Below are 623 nucleotides of genomic sequence, written 5' to 3' on the forward strand. Positions count from 1 at the left end.
TCCATATGCCAGCAAATTTGGAAAACTCAGCAGTGGCCACAGGACTGGAAAAGGTCAGTTTTCATTCCAATCCCAAAGAAAGGCAATGCCAAAGAATGCTCAAACTACCACACAATTGCACTCATCTCACACACTAGTAAAGTAATGCTCAAAATTCTCCAAGCCAGGCTTCAGCAATATGTGAACCATGGATTTTCTGATGTTCAAGCTGGTTTTAGAAAAGGCAGAGGAACCAGAGATCAAATTGCCAACATCTGCTGGATCATGGAAAAAGCAAGAGAGTTCCAGAAAAACATCTTTTTCTGCTTTATTGACTATGCCAAAGCCTTTGACTGTGTGGATCACAATAAACTGTGGAAAATTCTGAAAGAGATGGGAATACCAGACCACCTGATCTGCCTCTTGAGAAATTTGTATGCAGGTCAGGAAGCAACAGTTAGAACTGGATATGGAACAACAGACTGGTTCCAAATAGGGAAAGGAGTTCGTCAAGGCTGTATATTGTCACCCTGTTTATTTAACTTATATGCAGAGTACATCATGAGAAACGCTGGACTGGAAGAAACACAAGCTGGAATCAAGATTGCCTGGAGAAATATCAATCACCTCAGATATGCAGATGA

This window comes from Bison bison, unplaced genomic scaffold (assembly GCF_000754665.1).
Source record: "Bison bison bison isolate TAMUID 2011002044 unplaced genomic scaffold, Bison_UMD1.0 scf7180017864535, whole genome shotgun sequence".
Taxonomy (NCBI): Eukaryota; Metazoa; Chordata; class Mammalia; order Artiodactyla; family Bovidae; genus Bison; species Bison bison.